General features: G+C 53.1%; 1 protein-coding gene across 3 annotated transcripts in view; it reads right to left on the minus strand.

Annotated features, from left to right (window-relative positions):
* Positions 1–10155, minus strand: part of LOC117871394 (arf-GAP with Rho-GAP domain, ANK repeat and PH domain-containing protein 1-like) — a 118501-nt gene extending 108346 nt beyond the window's left edge. For all 3 annotated transcript variants that reach the window (XM_034759328.1, XM_034759329.1, XM_034759327.1), the window contains exon 1: positions 9873–10155. The gene's annotated coding sequence lies outside the window, so the exon portion shown is untranslated. The remainder of the gene's footprint in view (positions 1–9872) is intronic.
* Between the last annotated feature and the right edge of the window lie 3683 nt (positions 10156–13838).

Genomic DNA, 13838 nt, shown 5'->3' on the forward strand with positions numbered 1-13838 from the left:
TCAGGTATCTTATCTGCCCCTCACCCCAACAGCACCCCCAGAGCCAGCTCCACAGCATCCCCCTCCCCCACGGCACCCCCAGAGCCAACTCCATGGCATCTCCCCCTCCCCTACAGGCAGAGGGTGGGGAGCCCCACAGAGGCAGCGCCCCCCCGGCAGCCGGCAGCAGTAGGAGCCTGAGCTCCTCCATTGCTGCTGCCCTCTAGGTCGGAGGTTCTCACCCTTTTCTTTCGGAGGCCCCCGCAACATGCTATAAAGTCTCACCTGTGCCACAACAGCTGGTTTTCTGCATCTAAAAGCCAGGGTTGACGTTAGAGCCAGGGTTCTCAAACTGGGGGTGGGGATCCCTCGGGGGGTCACAAGGTTATTACATGGGGGGGTCGCGAGCTGTCAGCCTCCACCCCAAAGCCCGCTTTGCCTCCAAGATTTATAATGGTGTTAAATACATAAAAAGTGTTTTTCATTTATAAGGGGGGGGGGTCGCACTCAGAGGCTAGATGTGTGAAAGGGGTCACCACTACAAACGTTTGAGAACCACGGCATTGGGGGTAGCAAGGAGGGGAATTGCCTGGGGCCCCACGCCACACGCCAGGGGGCCCAGGACCCCTGATTGAGAACCTCTGCTCTATGGGCAGGAGACCCACCGGCCGGGCACGGCCTCTAAGGCAGGAGCAGCAGCCCCACAAGCCCGGGGGCCCCATTTTACAACTGTGCCTGGAGCGGGGGATCGGGCTTTGCCCCTTTGCGTGCTCCCCCCCCCTTGTGGTGCCATGTCCACCAGTCATCCCACTGAGTCCAGAGGGGCTATTGGCGAGCAAGGCACCAGGTGACCCAAGGATCAAGCCCTAAACAAATGGTGCCAGGGCCAAATCCACCCCTGGTAGAAGTGGGTGCAACACTACTGATGGGGGTGAATTTGAGAGGCAGCGCACAGTGCTCTCTGACCCAGAGACAGGAGGCCAAATCCAGCTCTGGTGTAACTCAGCTGACTTCAACAGACATATGTACACCAGGGATGTACTTGTCCCACTCTCAAGGGCCTGGGACCTGCCTGCTTAGAGACCTCCTTCCCCCAGGCCCAGCCACGCTGCTCTCGCCGGATCCTCCTTGGGCGGGCTGGGCCTTCCCCGGGAGGGGCTCCTCGCCTTTGATCCAAAACTGACCAAACACCCAGGCCTTCAGGGCACCGTGCAAGAATCATCTCTTCTCCCAGGGCTAGAGCCTGTTTACACCGACCTTACACCAGTGAAGTGGGAGCTGGGCCCGAGTAAGGACTGAGCAAACGCTGAGTCGCTCAGGATCCGGACCACCCTTACCACCATCTCCCTTCCATTGGTTCGCTTTGCAGAGCAGTAAAGCCATAAGTCAATAAGAATCACTGTGAAGATGTCTGGCTCCTGCTAACACAGGAGGGACTGCAGCTCGTCAGCTGCAGCCTGCAGGGCAATGGAGTCCAGGGAGTGAGCCACATGGACTTCCTCTCTACAGACCACAGAGCAGAGACAAAGCATTTGCAACCACCAGTGCAGGCCTAGAAAGTGTGGGTATTGTCAGAGAAGTGACTGTAGAAACTGCCCCTTCTTACCTCGGTCCCCCCTGAGCCCCTTGACTCACATCTGCACAGGCACAACTGAGTGGCCGGTCCCCTTCGCTCTGCAAAGCCGACAGAGACACGAGAAAGCAAACGGGATTCTGTTCTCCCTGGATCGGCAGCAGTGAAATCCCAAACACGGGGTGTCTATTCCCGGTTGTGAGGCATGAGACAGGAATTACCCAGCTTGAGAGCCCAGGAGGCAGGATTCTACGACACTGACAAGCTGGAAAACACATCTTCTCATGTGTAAGCAGAGTGGATTTCTAGGGGCAGCACTGAGAGAGACCATCACCCCATGGCTGCCCTGGTACGCAGCCTTGCCAAATCATCATGAACATTTACAAGCCCGGACACAAGATCTCCTGGCCCATCCTCACTGCGAGGGTGAAAAAAAACATCAGGCAGCCAGCTCACTAGACCTTCCGGAGGCTGATTTAATGGTGATGCTGCAGCCAAAAAATCTCATAGACCAGACACTTTCTGCTTCACAGAGAATGGAAAGCTGCTCCTATCGGAGAGCTGGGGGTTAGAGAGGAGAATGAAAGCTTGAATATAATTTTTGGGGGTGCTCAGAATGGGTCCAAGTCTCCTCCCCCCCCCACAAACACACACACCTGCCTTGTAAGCTGATATATATTTTTTTAAATAATGTAAAAATGGACGGGAAACAGTAAGCGTTTAAGTTTCCCTCTATTGCACAATATCACTATTGAAGGAAAAATATATTTAACTAAGAATATCAACTTTATTAATACTCTTTTGAATACGGAAACAAGCCAGCACTGTTGGACAATACCCCTCAAAAGCAAAAAGCTCCAATTCACTATTGTACTCCAATCATGTAAATCTTGATAGCCAAGACCGATGAAAACCCCTTGTCTTATCTTTTAGATTTGCGCATCTTTCTTTTGTATAACTTCAGTTTGCCAACTGGGTGTCGAACTCAGGCCCTCACTTGATCAATTACTCTTTTGTTCTTTTCCTCTGGGTAACGTTATTAAGAATTTAGCCATTGTTGATTATTACACAAAATTCATGGGGTGGGGCTGAGGGGTTGGGGGGGTGGGAGGGGGCCCAGGGTAGGGCAGAGGGTTCGGGTGAGGAGGTGAGGGCTGCGTGGTGGGGCCAGTGATGATGGGTTCACGGTGCAGGAGGGGGCTCAGGGCTGGGGCAGTGGGTTGGGGTATTGGGGGATGAGGGCTCTGGCTGGGGGTGAAGGCTCTGGGGTGGGGCTGGGGGTGAGGGGTTCGGGGTGTGGGAGGGACTCGGGCTGCGGGGTGGAGCCAGTGATGATGGGTTCACGGTGCAGGAGGGGGCTCAGGGCTGGGGCAGTGGGTTGGGGTATTGGGGGATGAGGGCTCTGGCTGGGGGTGAAGGCTCTGGGGTGGGGCTGGGGGTGAGGGGTTTGGGGTGTGGGAGGGGCTCGGGCAGAGGGTTGGGGTGCGGGGGCTCAGGCTGTGGGGTGGGGCCGGGGATGAGGGGTTCACGGTGCAGGAGGGGGCTCAGGGCCAGGGCAGAGGTTTGGAGTGCGGGGGGCTGAGGGCTCTGGGTTGGGGCTGGGATGAGGGGTTTGGGGTGTGGGAGGGTCTTGGGCAGAGGGTTGGGGTGCGGGGGGGTGAGGGCTCTGGCTGGGGGTGTAGGCTCTGGGTGGGGCCGGGGATGAGAGGTTTGGGGTGTGGGGGTGAGGGCTGCGGGGGTTCACGGTGCAGGAGGGGGCTCAGGGCTGGGGTAGCGGGTTGGGGTGTGGGTGGTGAGGGCTCTGGCTGGGGGTGTGGGCTCTGGGGTGGGGTTGGGGATGAGGGGTTTGAGGCATGGGAGGGGCTCGGGCTGCGGGGTGGGGCTGGGATGAGGAGTTCATGGTGCAGGAGGGGGCTCAAGGCTGGGGCAGCAGGTTGGGGTGTGGGGGGTGAGGGCTCTGGCTGAGAGTGTGGGTTCTGGGGTGGGACTGGGGATGAGGGATAAGCCATTCCTTTCCTCTCCCAGGCTGGAGAGCAGGCTGAACTGGATTATTGGCATGGCTGTGCAGAGCATTACTACTGGGGATGTACACTGATTTAACTGGATTTGTCGTTTTAACTATTATACAGATATTTCAGCCTAGTAACCACGATAAAAGGAATCTAACAGGGTAAATCTTCATTAATGTGCACAGGGAGGTAAAGGCGAAACTCTATTATTGGGAACATGGCCAGCCTGAAAGCCAGATATTGTCAAGGAGTGTTTCTATGCCTATTTATGACTCTCTCACAGTCTGCCCATCTCTTATCTTGGAGAATGAAAATCAATTAAGGTGCTTCCAAGTTCTCAGTGCTGTGATGTTCGGGTTGCAAACACTTGATGGAAATTTGTCCTTGCTGTGAAACCAGTGTTTTCAATGGAATTTAAAAGAATAACCGGGGGAACATTTTTCTGTGGGTCTTAAGGGTTTGTTTTTATAAAACTATTTTAGATAAAGTGGCGTTGTCATCGTACTAAGGGCTTGTCCACACTCGGGTTTCACACTGAGATAAACAGAGCCAGCACAAGTCATGGTTAACTGGGCATGGATTGTCTACGCTAGGGGCCTGCACAAATGCAGTTATGTTGGTGTAAAATAGCCCAGTGCAGACACGGCCTGCAAGTCAGACAGTCTAGCACCCACAGCAATGCACCCCTAAGGACCACATATAAAGAACAAAGGAGAGAAATGCCAACTCCTAAGCAAAGAATGGGGCCGGGGCTGAGGGGTTCCCGGTGCAGGAGGGGGCTCAGGGCTGGGGCAGAGGGTTGGGGGGCGAGGGGGGGGCGGGCTCTGGCTGGGAGTGCAGGCTCTGGGATGAGGAGTTCAAACTTTGGGGTGCAGCAGGCAGGCTGCCCCGGGGCTGGGACCAGAGAGGAGGACTCCGCCCAGCCCTCTCCCCGCCGGCAGCAGTGAGCTCCACGGGAGGGGCCCCTGTCTCCTCCCCCTCCCCCCTGGTATGACACTCACCCAAGCCCCAGGCTGCTGCTCAGGAGGTCCAGACAGGATAAGCCCACTTGGAGTCGCCTGCCAGGGGGCGGTGGGGGGGCTGCCATGCCACTGCGCCTCCTCCCCCCACAGGTGCAGCAGTCAGCCTGCCGCCGGCGTCGCTCCCTCAGCCAGCAGTGGCTGGCAAGGGAATGCAGCGCGGAGCAGCGGGGGCAGCCGCTCGCTGCCCAGAGCGCAGGTGAGGGAGGGACGCTCAAGGGAGGCACGCGGGGGGGGCAGGCAGGGCCGGGGGACGGTCCGGGAGAGACACGCGGGGGCGACAGGTGAGGCCGGGGGACATTCCGGGGGAGGCACACGGGGGCGGCGGGCGGGGCCAGGGGACGCTCCGGGGGAGACACGCGGGGGCGACAGGTGAGGCCGGGGGACATTCCGGGGGAGGCACACGGGGGCGGCGGGCGGGGCCAGGGGACGCTCCGGGGGAGGCACGTGGGAGTGATTGGCGGGGCTGGGGGATGCTCCGGGGGAGGCACACGGGGGCAGCGGGCGTGGCCGGGGGACGCTCCGGGGGAGGCACGGGGGGGTGGCGGGTGGAGCCGAGGGAGAGACCCGACCCCGAACATTAGTGGAGTTGGGCCCCGAGGCCCTGAATTTGCTCGAGCCCGGGCACCAGGGGCCCATACAACTCGCCACCCCTGCATGTAGACTTAGGAGACCAGAGACACGCAATGAGGCAGGGTCCAATACAGCCGGCTCTATGGGAGCTCAGCCCCTGCCCAATGCCTATTAATAATAAATACCCCTTTGTGTTTCTACAGCATCTTCCTTCCAAGGCACTTCACAGACATCAGATTCATTAAGTCTCCTACAACCACCTTCTCCCTTGCATTAGAAAGGAGAGATAGCTCAGTAGTTTGAGCATTGGCCTGCTAAACCCAGAGTTATGAGTTTAATCCTTGAGGGGGCCATTTAGGGATCTGGGGCAAAAATCTGTCTGGGGATTGGTCCTGCTTTGAGCAGAGGGTTGGACTGGATGACCTCCTGAGGTCCCTTCCAACCCTGATATTCTATGATACTGTCTGCAGTGGGCTGAGAATCCTATATCCTGTCTGCGGCTCTTCCACAAGCTCCCGGTCTGACCTTGGGCAAGTCCTCTCCTCTCTGCTTCCTCAGCTGTACGAAGGGTGTAATAATAACCACCTGCCTCCCAAGATGTTAATTCATTCCTAACTGCAAGGGCACTACACAGTAACTCCTCGCTTAACATTGTAGTTCTGTTACTGAAAAATGCTGCTTCAAGCGAAACGATTTTAAGCGAATCCAATTTCCCCATAAGAATTAATGTAAATGGGGGGGGTCAGGTTCCAGGGAAATTTTGCCAGACAAAAGACTATATGATACACACACACACACACACAGCGCATAAGTTTTAAACAAACAATTTAATACTGTCCACACAATGATGATTGTGAAGCTTGGTTGAGGTGGTGGAGTCAGAAGGTGGGATATTTCCCAAGGAATGCCTTACTGCTAAATGATGAACTGGCACTTGGCTGAGCCCTCAAGGGTTAACACATTGTTAATGTAGCCTCACACTCTACAAGGCAGCACGAATGGAGGGAGGAGACACAGCATAACAGAGAGAGACAGAGACACACACCGTGTGTGTGTGTGTGTGTGAGAGAGAGAGAGAGAGACACACACACACACACAGAGGAAGAGACAGAGACACACACACCATGTGTGTGTGTGAGAGAGAGAGAGATGTGCATTGCCCATTTAAGTGTGCTGACCCCACTCTAAGTACATTGCCTTTTTAAGTAGATCAGCAAGTTGAGACAGCAGCTGCTGCCAGCAAGCTCCCTCCGTCCTGAGCCCTGTCGTGTCCCCCCACTGCTCTGTGGAGATGGGGTACAGGAACAGGGGGCAGGAGTGGGAGGAGGGGGACACCCTGACATTACCCCCGCACAGCAGGCAGGCGGATCCCAGAGCAGCTCCAAGGCAGAGGGCAGGAGCAGCACACAGCAGTTGGGGGGGGGGGGGGGGCAGCTGAACTGCTGGCAATTGGTAGCCTGCTGGGCGACTGCAGCACAGGGAACTTAGGGGAGCTGATGGGGGGCTGCCGGTCCACCCTGGTTCCAAGCCCCCAGCAGCTACCTCCAATGGGCCGCTCTTCCTGCAAGCAGTGGACAAAGCAGGCGGCTGGCAAACAATGTTATAAGGGAGCATTGCGCAGCTTTAAACGAGCACGTTCCCTAATTGATCAGCAACGTAACAACGAAACACCGTTAACCGGGACGATGTTCAGTGAGGAGTTACTGTACTAAGGTGAGGTAACAGCAAGCCCATTTTACAGACGGGGGAAAGAGGGCAACACAGGGTTAAGTGACTGGCCTGAGGTCAGAGTCAGTTTGTGATACAGCTGGGAATAGGTCCCAGGAGTCCTTGTTCTAAACACATAATGGGCCTGACTCTGATCTCACACACTCCTGTTTTCCACTGGTGTGAGATCAGAATCCAGCCCAGGGCCCAGCCCCACCACTGGACTGGGCCGTTACTCTACAGCTGGGCTACTGCCTTTGTAAAGTACAGGTGTCTGTCCACATTGCCATTAAAATCCCTCCGTTGATCATCAGACGCAAATCCTGGACAACAAGCCGGCTTCCTGCCGCTCGGTCACACCCTGATAGGGACAAGTCTACGCAGCCCATCGCTGTCGCCGGGAGGACTGAAAACCTGTCCTCTGCCAAGGCCTGGGCTGTTTCTGGCGAGACACACAGGGTCCTGTGCTCGGGATGGAGCTGATAAAGGGAAGTAGCTGCTGGCTGCCTTCCCACATTCAGTTTGACTATGGACTGCACATTCAGCCTGTTGGAGACAGACAGAGCCCCTGTAGTGTGGGGGAACTGGGCATGGGGAAGTGTAGAGGAATGCACCCAGTCAGGGCGGCAGAGCACAGCTCCTTGGGGCTCCCTGCACAGATGGCAGCGGGGCCCCAAGGTAGGAGCAGACACAGAGCCACCCAGCCTACTGCCCTCGGCACAGGCTGGAGGTTTGGCCCTTCGCGATCATGCATTTCCAAAGCACCCACCCTCGCAGCGCCCAGGCGCGGCCATTGCCACTGGCGCATGTTACCAGCCAGTATCGGCAGCTGGAGTCATTTGTAACTGGACTGAGCAAATTCCTGGAGAACAGATCCTTGTCCTCTTCCCCTTTTCGCCACCAGATGAAACCACCGAGAACGTTACAGGTCAGCTCACCTCCAGCAGACGCCGCAAGAAGCAGATCGAGCCAAGGACAGGAAAGCAGCGCACCACGATGGCAACGCAGCGGAGAGAGCACCAGCGCAGAAAGGCCCCAGACATGGCCTGGCTGGCTCTGTAGCCCCGAACAGGGCTCCCTTTGTTCTCACACATCTGCCTCCCTGCTCAGAGCAAGAATCCTGTCAACCCACTTCTTACAGCCCCGGGCCTCCCTCCGGGCTAGGAGAGAAGATAATGGCATGAGAAGTCTGACCGGGTGGCTTGGAAAGAACCCAGAAACACTGACTTCACTGCACCGCGACCCCCTTCTGACAACAAAAATTACTACACGACCCCAGGAGGGCCAAAGCCCGACCCCCACCACTCCGGACCAGGGGGGCCAAAGCCCGACCCCCACCACTCCAGACCAGGGGGGCCAAAGCTGAAGCGCAAGGGCTTCATCCCCAGGCAAGGGGCCTGTAACCCGAGCCCCGCCACTCAGGGCTGAAGCCCTCGGGCTTTGGCTTCGGCCCTCAGCAGTGGTACTCGGGCTTCATCCCCAGACCCCAGTATCTAAGCCACTTTGGGGTCCCGACCAACAGTTTGAGAACTGCTGCTTAAAACAACCAAACGTGTCTGTGGCAAAGGAAGCCCAGAGCAATGGGATGGGTGCTGCCGGTCCCCCTGCCGAGGTTCTCTCCGGCCAGTGAAAGATCTGAATGGCAGCTCAGAACCAGGCCCTGTTGCTATCTAAGGTGATTGGGTGGCGAGACACATGGAAACCAATGACTTGTGGAATTTAATCAATTCCTTTCCACAGATGGGAACCTTTGAAGTTATCCAATTCCTTTACAGGATGGTAAGTCATACCCAGAGGGGCCCTACCTAGCAATTCCGCTCTCTCTGTCCCCGGCCAGGAGCAAGGACACCACGGACACACAAGGACACACCACGAGCAATGAACATGCCTGATATCAGAGCAACCTAAAAGCAATCGGTAATCTATCATTTCCCCAGGAGGCAGCAATACCGGAACGCAGCACCACGGGATCAGCCCAGTGCTCCATCTAGCCCAGTCTCCTGCCTCTGATAGTGACCAGTTGCTTCAAAGTGACATTGTTGTTGGGGTCAAATTCTAACCAGTACATTGTAATAGAACAGGGGTAGGCAACCTACGGCACATGTGCCAAAGGCGACATGTGAGCTGATTTTCAGTGGCACTCACACTGCCCGGGTCCTGGCCACCGGTCCGGGGGGCTCTGCATTTTAATTTAATTTGAAATGAATCATAGAATCATAGAATATCAGGGTTGAAAGGGAAGCTTCTTAAACATTTTAAAAATTTTATTTACTTTACATACAACAATAGTTTAGTTATATATTATAGACTTATAGAACGAGACCTTCTAAAAACATTAAAATGTATTACTGGCACGCGAAACCTTAAATCAGAGTGAATAAATGAAGACTCGGCACACCACTTCTGAAAGGTTGCCGACCCCTGTAGTAGAATGTAGTATCGTCACCAAAAGCATAAGTGGGTTCAAAATGGAATTAGAGAAATTCATAGAGGATTGGTCCATCAATGGCTATTAGTTAAGATGGTCAGGGACGCAACCCCGGGCTCTGCATGTCCCTAAACCTCTGGATGCCAGACGATGGGAGTGGACGACAGGGGATGGATCACTCGAAAATCGCCCTGTTCTGTTCATTCCCTCTGAAGCATCTAGCACTGGCCACTGTCAGAGACAGGATACTGGGCGAGATGGGCCATCGGTCTGACCCAGAATGGCTGTTCGTAGGTTCTTATGTAGATTAACGCTTCCACAGATACTTTTCCCCAACCCTTTTACTATTATTCAGCCACTAAGGATTTAAAATAGCTTTAGATAAGATCAGCAAAACTGATAGAAAGATGAAGAGAAAGTGAGAGAGAAGGAGAGAGAGAGAAACTACTATGTGGATAAGGAAATGGAAAGAAAGCTTGTTGAAACACAGAATGCACCTCCCCCACCCCCATCAGCCCGTCTCTTAGCTGCTAATTTTACAAACCCCGCATTTCATCAATCAAAATTCAAACCCGAGTCCTCACCTGGGAAGGCAGTGATGAGATTCTCATCCCTGTCTCTGGGATACAGCCGGGAAAGCACAACACAACGGGCTTTTATACTTCCAGCTGGAGACTCTGCAAGAAACCTGCCCCCACTCACACTCCCGCTGCAAACTTCACACAAGGCACTGGCTGTCCAGAAAGTCCTCCGGCGCGCACACACACACACACACACACACACACCCCACGGCCTCGCTCTCTTTCTCCGGGCTGACCTTCTGTCTGAGCTGCACAATACTTCCTGAAAGAGCAGGCCCACCAAAGCAAGAAAAAAAAAAAACGCCACCCAGAATTCACTGGGGCTAATACTTCCTCCTCTCACCCCCAAAAAGTGACACCTCCCAGACCTTGTACTGTGCGCTGCTGGCTGCTTACCACCAACCACACTGCATAAAGGGAGGTTACCATGGCTGCCAAGAAGCACAACAGACCAAGATTTACATTACCTAGTCCCCCCGCCTGAATTTAAAGGGCCATCTATCTTATTGGTATTTATTTTTCCACACTGTACAATGGCACACAAACACAGCCAGTCCCAGGCCGAGCTGAAGGACAGGTACAGGGGGCACTGGGAAATCCAGAGGTACTGAGTAACGGAGTAACTATACCCCACAGCTTCGTTTCTTGTGGATAACTCAAAGGGCAGGGGTTGTCCTCACGCCCTGCCTGGGATGCTATAAAACCGGCATGATTCCTGCTACTTTCACTGCTGTGGGTGAAAAGCAGCAGGGAGAGGCGGCTTAGTTTCATTCATAGCTTGGGACACCTATGAACAACAGCCGAGACAGCGGAGCGGTTTGCCTGCAGGTGCTGAAAGACAAGAGCGCATTCGTTCAGTCCTTCACTGTCCCCGTGAGCCTGAGGTTCGAAACTTCCTTTTCGGTCGTAAACAAAACCTTCGATTCTGCAGAATTCAATCATTTGGGTCCCTCGCCCTCCAGAGAACGTGTCCAACGGACGAGGGGCCGGGTGGAATTTTCATACCCTTTATTTAGCACCACGCAGACCCAATACAAATGGTTTGGGACAGGAAGTGAAGAAGAATACCTTGTCCCTCGCAGCCACAGGGGGAGCTGATGTAGGCAGAATGTAGCTATCAGATTAGGGATTTTTGCAGGACACTAGGGTGGAGTTCCTTGCTGCCGTTCAGAGTTTCATAGGATCTTTAATAACCACATGTGGGCCAGCCCTTCGATTCCACCTCTCCTCCAAAAGATGGACCCTCCAGCTGCACACCACCATTCTGGGACATCACCTCGTTAGTGACATCAAGGGAACAGCACCACCTACTGGGGGGTCTGACTCTCCACTCCCTTGCTGCCCTGGGCAGTCATCTACGTCTCTGCAAAAAAGGGTCTAGCTCAGTCCAACTTGCACAACAATGAACAGGGCAAGGGCAGAAGAGACTCGAGCCCTCTGTCTCTCTGTGTGTTTGGGGTACAGGGCTGGGATGATGATTCGGAGCATGTGAATCACATGAATATCGCTGGCTACAATAGGAAATAAGGTACCCGGAGAAAGTAACACCCAGATCACCGGAATGCACTCAGCCCCTGCAGGAAGATCAGGGCTCTCCCCTTATTTGGCGATGTATCCAGGGGCTTGGTCACTGCTGTATTACATCAGTTTTGGAAGCACGTGTAGTCGCTGGAGTCAGGAATGAGCCCCTAGATGTCTAAGCTATGGCCAGTTCTGTCTCAGTGCCTGTGTACATTCAATATTTGATTTAGTTGTGGATTGGTCCTGCTTTGAGCAGGGGGTTGGACTAGATGACCTCCTGAGGTCCCTTCTGACCCCGATATTCTATGATTCTATGAATATCACACATACACATGCTATTTGCAAATGCAACAAAGGGGCTAAAACAGTCCCCAAAACAGATAGACATGGCTTACCCGCCTCCCGGGGCGTGATGAGGATTAATTGATGTTCATAGATTCATAGATTCTAGGACTGGAAGAGACCTCGAGAGGTCATCGAGTCCAGTCCCCTGCCCGCATGGCAGGACCAAATTCTGCCTAGACCATCCCTGATAGACATTTATCTAACCTACTCTTAAATATCTCCAGCGATGGAGATTCCACAACCTCCCTAGGCAATTTATTCCAGTGTTTAACCACCCTGACAGTTAGGAACTTTTTCCTAATGTCCAACCTAGACCTCCGTGCTGCAGTTTAAACCCATTGCTTCTTGTTCTATCCTTAGAGGCTAAGGTGAACAAGTTTTCTCCCTCCTCCTTATGACACCCTTTTAGATACCTGAAAACTGCTATCATGTCCCCTCTCAGTCTTCTCTTTTCCAAACTAAACAAACCCAATTCTTTCAGCCTTCCTTCATAGGTCATGTTCTCAAGACCTTTAATCATTCTTGTTGCTCTTCTCTGGATCCTTTCCAATTTCTCCACATCTTTCTTGAAATGCGGTGCCCAGAACTGGACACAATACTCCAGCTGAGGCCTAACCAGAGCAGAGTAGAGCGGAAGAATGACTTCTCGTGTCTTGCTCACAACACACCTGTTAATACATCCCAGAATCATGTTTGCTTTTTTTGCAACCGCATCACACTGTTGACTCATATTTAGCTTGTGGTCCACTATAACTCCTAGATCCCTTTCTGCCGTACTCCTTCCTAGACAGTCTCTTCCCATTCTGTATGTGGGGAACTGATTTTTCCTTCCTAAGTGGAGCATTTTGCATTTGTCTTTGTTAAACTTCATCCTGTTTAACTCAGACCATTTCTCCAATTTGTCCAGATCATTTTGAATTATGACCCTGTCCTCCAAAGCAGTTGCAATCCCTCCCAGTTTGGTATCATCCGCAAACTTAATAAGCGTACTTTCTATGCCAATATCTAAGTCATTAATGAAGATATTGAACAGAGCCGGTCCCAAAACAGACCCCTGCGGAACCCCACTTGTTATGCCTTTCCAGCAGGATTGGGAACCATTAATAACAACTCTCTGAGTACAGTTATCCAGCCAGTTATGCACCCACCTTATAGTAGCCCCATCTAAATTGTATTTGCCTAGTTTATCGATAAGAATATCATGCGAGACCGTATCAAATGCCTTACTAAAGTCTAGGTATACCACATCCATAGCTTCTCCCTTATCCACAAGACTCGTTATCCTATCGAAGAAAGCTATCAGATTGGTTTGACATGATTTGTTCTTTACAAATCCATGCTGGCTATTCCCTATCACTTTACCACCTTCCAAGTGTTTGCAGATGATTTCCTTAATTACCTGCTCCATTATCTTCCCTGGCAGAGAAGTTAAACTAACTGGTCTGTAGTTTCCTGGGTTGTTTTTATTTCCCTTTTTATAGATGGGCACTATATTTGCCCTTTTCCAGTCTTCTGGAATCTCTCCCATCTCCCATGATTTTCCAAAGATAATAGCTAGAGGCTCAGATACCTCCTCTATTAGCTCCTTGAGTATTCTAGGATGCATTTCATCAGGTTTGCAAAGCACCTCAGAGAAAAAGCCCTACCTAACTGTTAAAGCTATCCTGGGGCCTCATCCTGTGAGATGCTGAGCATCCTCAACGGCCACGGACGTCAGCAGGGCCCCAGCACCTTGCAGGATCGGGCTCTTCATCCTCACGTTGCTGCCGTCGTTGTTGGGTTTATTCCGTTTATAGAAGAACCTGCGCTCTCCAGAGAAACCCCCCAGAACAGGACCTGAATGTAGATCTCTCCCAGCGCAGTGCTGGAACCCTGAATTATTCCTGTTCCCTTGGATAACCGCCTTCTCCTGCACGCTGGAGCCTGCCAAATATGGGCCCTTTTCCATTATTTAGAGTTAATAAATAATAATACCCGGCACTTTTTAATCCAGAGATCTCAAAGCTCTTTACAACGGTAGCAACGCCCCTGGAAAGTTTTCCAATGGGGAACCTGAGGCACGGAGAGGTGAAGCATCTTGTCCCAGCTCACACACAGAGTCTG

This window comes from Trachemys scripta, chromosome 1 (genome assembly GCF_013100865.1).
Source record: "Trachemys scripta elegans isolate TJP31775 chromosome 1, CAS_Tse_1.0, whole genome shotgun sequence".
Classification (NCBI taxonomy): Eukaryota; Metazoa; Chordata; order Testudines; family Emydidae; genus Trachemys; species Trachemys scripta.